Source organism: Xenopus laevis, chromosome 4L (assembly GCF_017654675.1).
Source record: "Xenopus laevis strain J_2021 chromosome 4L, Xenopus_laevis_v10.1, whole genome shotgun sequence".
NCBI lineage: Eukaryota > Metazoa > Chordata > Amphibia > Anura > Pipidae > Xenopus > Xenopus laevis.
The window spans coordinates 105181448-105187534 of record NC_054377.1 but is presented as its reverse complement, the minus strand read 5'-3'; positions in this window follow the sequence as shown (position 1 = coordinate 105187534).

Below are 6087 nucleotides of genomic sequence, written 5' to 3'. Positions count from 1 at the left end.
ATCTATGTAAATCGGCCGTAAGCTCAGTGACAGTTTGTTGGTGTTTCTTTTTATGTATGGACCCAAGTTTTATAAAAGAGCCTCTAATAGTTGCCTTATGGGCCGCCCAAATAATACCCATTGATAGTGCCGGATCTAGGTTGGTAATAAAGTAATTTTCCAAGTCATTAGTAATGTTGTCTTTGATGGTAGGGTTAGATAACAGTGCTTCATTTAAGCGCCAATTGGTTCTGGGGCCTAAAGGCGGTCTGTATATCAAAGACATCCCTATAGCTGCATGGTCCGACCATGTGATCGGGTGTATAACTGTAGCTGTGACCTGTGAGAGTGTTTGAATTGGGGTAAAGAAGTAGTCTATGCGGGAGTAAACCCGGTGCGGGTACGAAAAAAAAGTAAAATCTCTGGTAGAAGGGTGTAAAGAGCGCCAGGTATCCACAAGAGCTAAAGATTTAAGGGATTTAGTGAGTGTGGCCGGGGGTTTATGAGTATACAGCCCAGAGGACGGGGTTTTGTCTAAAGTGGAAGACATTACCATATTGAAATCTCCCATCAGGATGATGGTGCCCGGAGTGAGCTGGCCAATCTTAGTGAATAGGGAGTGGAAAAATGCGCTCTGACCTTCAGAAGGGGCGTATACATTAACCAGCGTATATAACTTACCCAACAAAGTACCCTGCAATATAATATATTGGCTATTAGAATCCGTAATGGTTTTAGTCGTCTGGAATCCCAAGGCTGATCTAATATAAAAGGCGACCCCTCTACGTTTGGAATGGAAGGTGGTATAGTAGACTTGAGAATATTGTTTATGCAAATATGGAAATGGGGAACCCTCAGCAAGGTTTGTCTCCTGAAGTGCTATAATGTCGGCCTTAAGGTTACGGTAATATTTAGCTGCTATAGACCTTTTCGTAGGAGAATTAAGTCCCTTAACATTATGAGAAATTATAGTTAGTTCCGCCATGGTATCAGGAAAAAGGGAGCTGTAGCAAGACGGACAACACACCTTGCATTAGGTCTCAGTCTGGCACAATTTGGTACCCAAAATAAGAACCACAGATGTATCCATCGAAATTGAGAACATGGAAATAGTGAAACAAGCCATATAACCACTGTGATCTTAGACCCCAGTGCAATAGTAGCTACACAAAGCATTCTAAAATAAAATATTGGGAAGAGAACAAATAGAAAAAATACCAGATGAACTGAGCGAAATATGGAGATTCGTTGTACTGAAAGAACATTGTTAACAAAAGCAAAGGAGAACAAAACAAAATATTCATTTATAAAAACAAATGAATCTTGAAACAAAATATGTCTGCCCACTCTCGGACAGATGGCCTCAATCTTGTGAGGCATGGGAAAACAGCCGTGAGTCACGAGCCTCCCGGGCTAACTAGCCCTACACTGCATATTTTAACCATACTTATTTGCAAAATGAATGACTAGTGATGGACGAATAAATTCGCCAGGCATGGATTTGCAGTGAATCTCCACGTTTCACTGCCCTCTAATACGTTTCCCCCAGCAATACCTGGTAGAGATCCCCCTCATCCCGGTGACAGTGATACCAGCCCCCCCCCATTATGCCTGTGTATGCACCCCTCCCGAAAGTCTGCCTGACAAATATTGGGTTTGCAGATGCCATTGGACATGAACCACCATGGCATCTTTGTTGTGGTCTTCTCCCTACAGGTCTCTAATCCTCTATTATGTTGGACAAGGGGCCAAATGATAATTTCATTCTAATTTGGACCAGCACATCAGTGGCCAAACATATAAGATCTGCTTGTCGGACCTTGGCTAACAAACAGATCTTTAGATGTATGGCCATCTTAACACTTAAGGGTCATTTACAAGGGCCAAGTGTTAAAGCACTGAGGTGCACAAACTCATTCCCCTTAGTGCGCACTTGCCTCCGAGATTTTAAGAAAATATCTTAACTAAAAAACTACTCTTCAGAATAATAATGTACATTAATCAGGTTATTTCTTAAGTCCGAATAGTAAAATCTAGAACCATTTTTGGTTTTTTTCACAAGAAAAGTATAATTTTGGAAAAATTTCGGAAATTTTTTTCGTAGATTTATTATACCCCAATGCTGCAAAAAGCCTAGATCCGCCATCTCAGACCTGTCAATGTCCTGTATGAATTAATGGGGGAGGCACCTATACCTAAATGAAGTTATCGGGTCTTTGGTGGGTTTAGTTAAATAATATATGTACTGAATAATGTACTCCATGTAGTAAAATATAAGGATAGAAGACGTCACTGAGCAATTCTGAATAAGTTGGTGTGTAGCCAGTGTAAATGGTCAAAGAAATTATCATGTGGATGATTCAAGCGACCCAGTGGAGGGGGGGAGGGGTATGTTCACCTAAATCACCTACATGAGATAATGCAGACATCAAGCAGCATTCTAGTAGCTGAACAGTGTGCCTGCTCCCCCCTGACACAACTTATCTCAGTCCTGTTCTGTAGATTTAGTATTTCTTCCTCATCCAAGTCTATGATATTGGCACAGTCCTTTGCCCCTGTAACATCCTACAAGGGGAAGGAGACCCATGGCTTAAAAAAAGAGTGACGAGTGAATTTGATAGAGACTCAAATTGTCTAAATACATGGAATAAAACATGGAAGGGTGGATAAGTAAAATAGGTTCAGAAGAATACAACATGGGAGGAATTGGGGTTGCGGGTAAAATACAAAGGGGCAGATAAGGATGTTTGGTGACCAGAAAAGGATGATGCATACTTAAACATGGGAACCTAGGAGAGTAGTGAATATGTAAAAGAAGTTACAGATGACAATTATTATATGTTGGGCACAGGATGTCAGAAGCAGGTGGAGGAGGTGTAGGGCCCTCTGAAAGTGGAAATGATCAGGAGAAGAGAATGGCACATGGAGTAAGTATGGAGAGGAGAGTGAAGAGACTGTAAGGAAAGAAAGAACAAGACAGATCTATGGCAGAAGAGTAAGACACAAAATAGTAAAATGTCTTTATTTATGTCATTTATTTAAGCTCTCTTTATATACATAAAACATTTCTCAGTTTATATATTTACCAATAATGATGTACAGGCAATGTAGTAAAATATCATTTTTTTATAGTCAGAAGGGGTGATCTCCTTATAACAATTATATAGTGAAAGATTACAAAAGAAACCCATAAATAGAATAAGTAGATAAAGCTGGTAACATCCATTGAACTGAACCCCTGATACTTTAATGTAGAAAAGATCCAGGGAGATTCTTGCCAATTCAGCATTTGTGTAAGATCTTTCTTCATCAGACACTGATCTAAGCCTTCTAGTGCCATGAAGTCCCTTACTGTACTTAAGAAAAATGCTTGTGGAATGAATACTTTACTGATTACCTGGACAATAAAGCTAATATGATTTCACTAGTTCTATCATGTATATAGATAAAAAATAATTAATACATTATTCTCATATTAACCTCTTTCAAATTAATCTTTAAATATATTGCCCTCTGCATCATACAAGGGTACATTTTACAATTATGGTTGCCACACTTGTAATTACTTTTTATTTCACCAATAAAATACAAATTTTTCCCACTTGCTGGACTTGCTTTTGAATTATTTGTTATCTATCCCTGGCTACTAAACTAATACTGTATACAGTAGGCCCCTAACTGAGGATCTGCTTGGTTTATGTGTTTGTATGCCGTATTTACTTGAGTATAAGCCGGCACGAGTATAAGCCGAGGTACCTAATTTTACCTACGAAAACTGGGAAAACTTATTGACTCGAGTATAAGCCTAGACACAACTACAGCCCTGTCTCCTAGCAGCGCACATTCCACCAAAGCGACACCCCAGCGATCAACTGGACTTCTTTGCAAAGTTGATGGTGACAGAGAATTGCCAAACGGATTACTGTGTGCATTGTCCCACTGTCCCACTACCATGTACAGAGGGTGCTGTGTGATATTGCCATCACTGTTATTCTTTCATATAACCAACAGAGGGCGCTGTGTGATATTGCAGTCACTGTTATTCTTTCATATAACCAACAGAGGGCGCTGTGTGATATTGCAGTCACTGTTATTCTTTCATATAACCAACAGAGGGCGCATTGTTATTCTTTCATATAACCAACAGAGGGTGCTGTGTGATATTGCAGTCACTGTTATTCTTTCATATAACCAACAGATGGCGCTGTGTGATATTGCAGTCACTGTTATTCTTTCATATAACCAACAGATGGCGCTGTGTGATATTGCAGTCACTGTTATTCTTTCATATAACCAACAGAGGGCACTGTGTGATATTGCAGTCACTGTTAATCTTTCATATAACCAACAGTTGGCGCTGTGTGATATTGCAGTGACTGTTATTCTTTCATATAACCAACAGAGGGCGCTGTGTGATATTGCAGTCTTTCCCCAAGCAAACTGTTGGTATAGGAATGATTAAAAGTGACTGCAATCTCAGCTACTGCCCACTGACTCGAGTATAAGCCGAGGTAGACTTTTTCAGCACATTTTGGATGCTGAAAAACTTGGCTTATACTTGAGTATATACGGTATACTGATGCCTGGAGTTACACATCGTGATGAATGTCACTCTGTTCTTCTTGCCATTTTTCTTCCATCTCTTAAAGAGGCTCTTGCTATACTGCTTTGGGCAGTGGCATAACAAGAGTGTAACAAGAGAGCACTGGGCCCCCACCAAACAAATCTTTTGGGGGCCCAGCTCGCATAGCTGCCCCTGCCCGCAACCCCCCATCCCCTACAATTTCCTCTATAGTTATGGCACTGAGTTTGGGGAATGTTTGCGAGCTATGATTTTTAGTTGCTTGTGAAATTAAGGTAACCATTGACATTTGAATGTGTCAAAATACAAAATATTGTAAGGTGCACTTAAAATATGATAATCCCCCCATAAGGTTTAATTTAAAGAGTGCATTCCCTTGAATAGTGATAGGTGAAACTTGTGAATTGCCATTACTATTTAGGGATACAGATCTTTGTTAAGTATTCCTCTGTCTTATCCACTATACAAGTCAGGTCATATCTATATTAGCCATAGAAGGCCAGGTTTTGAGCCAATGACCCATGTACAGATGCTACAAATATTACTTCTCCCAAAAACTCATGAAAATAATGGTTTAAGTAGGAGTAAAACTTGCCTCATGGCTGCCCCCACACAGTGCAATAATTACCAAAATATCTGTATATTATATATATATATATATATATATATATATATATATATATATATATATATATATATTTATTTATTTATTTTACTGTGGATATGTTTTTCTAGGTACAGGTGACAATCTAGAGCTATAGAGCTATTAATTCTTGTATACAGAGAAAACACATAACCCTTATTTTGTTCCCCGTATTCTCATTTCTCTAGTAAATGTTGGGATTTTTTGATGTGTAATAAATGTTCCCAGCTCACATTACGGCATAAGTGTCTACTATTATGGGTGTGCCAAGGTTTGTTTGTATATTCTTGTGGTTCCTCAGATTATATTAAATATAGGGGATTGTCTTTAAGAAATACTTTTTGCACCTTTGTAAAAATATTTTGTTCATAGATCCAATTTACAAAGATTTTTAATTTCTTGCCAGAGTCCTTAGTGGGATCTTGTTTCAGTTTGATATATGTATTACAACCAGGGCTGCATGCCGTCCCCGCGTGCGTGCATACATGTGCACGGGGGCCATAACATAGGGGAGGGAAAGGAAGGGGAAGCATAAGGGAAGGGGAGGGAGGGACAGAAGGGCGAGCGACAGAGGGGGTAGGCGAGAGCTGCAGAGGGGAGTGAATCTGGACTGGGTTAGGCAGAAGAATCTTGAACAGGCACCCTCACATTGTTGTACCCTATGCAGGTGCCTCTTTTGCCTACCCCTAGTTCCGGCTCGGATTACAACCACTTTGGCCCCGATTTTAGCCTTTCACCATCTAAAAGCTGCTGAGCTTTTTCTTATTTAAGAAAGCCTGTTTGGGGAAAAATACCTCAACTAACAAGGTTTTTCCCCCCCGAAATCCTTACTTGAGTAGTCTTAGATTGGCCCTTTAGTGATTACAAAAATCTTTGTTAGTTG